Source organism: Fragaria vesca, linkage group LG5, assembly GCF_000184155.1.
Source record: "Fragaria vesca subsp. vesca linkage group LG5, FraVesHawaii_1.0, whole genome shotgun sequence".
Lineage (NCBI taxonomy): Eukaryota > Viridiplantae > Streptophyta > Magnoliopsida > Rosales > Rosaceae > Fragaria > Fragaria vesca.
In genome coordinates, this window is record NC_020495.1 from 24,084,297 (window position 1) to 24,086,000 (window position 1,704).

The following is a 1,704-nucleotide window of genomic DNA, read 5'->3' on the forward strand; positions in this document are numbered from 1 at the left end:
CCTCTTTTGGTCATTTAACATACCAATCAAATCTGATTTGAAATATTAAATAATAGGGATGTGTATTAAGTTATTTGGGATGTGTATTTAAAACCACTCAATTCTTTCAGTTTATGTGCACACCATATTCTAACAAAATGTGGTGCTTTCAGGCGCAACTTGCAAACGAAAGCAACTTGATGATCACTATGCTTCCAAACATCCCAGAGAACAGCTACCAGTTGGACCATAATGATTTCTTTCTCATGTGAAGAATGATGGAAAAAGAAGAGGTAAAATATCCACAGAGCATAAGATTAACCACAGAGCAAAGCTAAGCTTGTTGAGTCGGATCAGGGCCGGACTAATTTTCAATGAGTCTCCAGAGTTAAATGTGAAAGAGGATATGGTAATGCCTGAAAATCAAAGTGGATGTCCAATTCCTGGTACCTCGAGTGTTAGTTGGAGTCACATATATAGAAGATGTCACATCCCGACCCTTATATTTTTTTACCTTATTTAGTAGCTTGATTATAATAAGAATTTTACCGTCCCTGTCATTGAGGTAATAGTTTAAATGGTTCCTAGAGATATTTTAAGGGACGATTAATTTCGGGGAATTATTCGTGGGAGGAAATATGACGACGGTAAAAATGGTAAATTTTAGCTAGTAAAAGGTAATTTTTATTCGGGTATTATTTTTCGGGGTGTTTTATTTTTGGAATTGGGTTGTTATATAGGTGATGGACCGGGTTGGTCAGGCCCAAAACCCAGCCCTCACTTTTTCTTTTTCTTTTTCTTCCTCTCTTCTTCCCGGTTTCCTCCCGAGCCTCTCCCCCGTCGGAAACTTCTCACCGTCCGTACGCCGCCGTCCGGCCACCATCTGCTGCCGCTCCGGTCCCGTTCGGTTGCCCTCCGACCCAGCTATCTTCCAGGACCGGTGACAGCCCCCCTAGCGCCGTCGTGAGAGAGCGGTGCCGCCCGAAAGGTTAGACTGCCCCGAACTTCCGGTCGTCGGAACTCCCTCCTCCGGCCACCAAAACCGGCGATCCTTGGCTCGTTTTGTAGCCCTCCTCCCGTGCAGCAACCCCTCCAATCAGCTCACTCCCTCTTGAGCTAGGTAAGGAGAAATGTGGAGTTGAATTTTCTAGGGCTTTTAGGATGTTTTCGTTCGATTAGCCTAGTTAGGCTTGGAATTGGGTGATATGCTGGTTAAGAAAGTTGTAGAGCTTGATGAGGAGATTATTCTGTCAAAATTTCATAGATTTTGGAGGTCGCCGGAATTGGCCTCCGGCTGCCGCTGCCGGCGGCGGCACCGCCGGTTAAGAGATTTTTAGGGTTTTAAGTGTGGAATATTAAGAGGAGTATATTGATGTGATTTATGGAATTTTTGGATGAGATTTGGATAGGTTTGTGAATTTCCGAAGTTTGGTATTTTTGGCGGTTAATTAATGTAGAATCCGGCCGTAGGATTTAAGTCGTATTTTGGGGAGGTTGTATTTACGACTGTTGAGTATGATATTTAAGTTCGGATCGTTCCGATTTAAGAATATCGAAGTTAGGCAATGATGAGGGTATTTATGGCTCTCGGGTAATTTTGCCTATTTTGATTAAATATTGGATTATTGGTTGGGAAATTAATATTATATTTGGGACAGGACGTGAGGAGGCTCGAGCAGACGAGGCCCTAGATCGACATCAGGCTTAGGCCTAATTTGTGAGTGG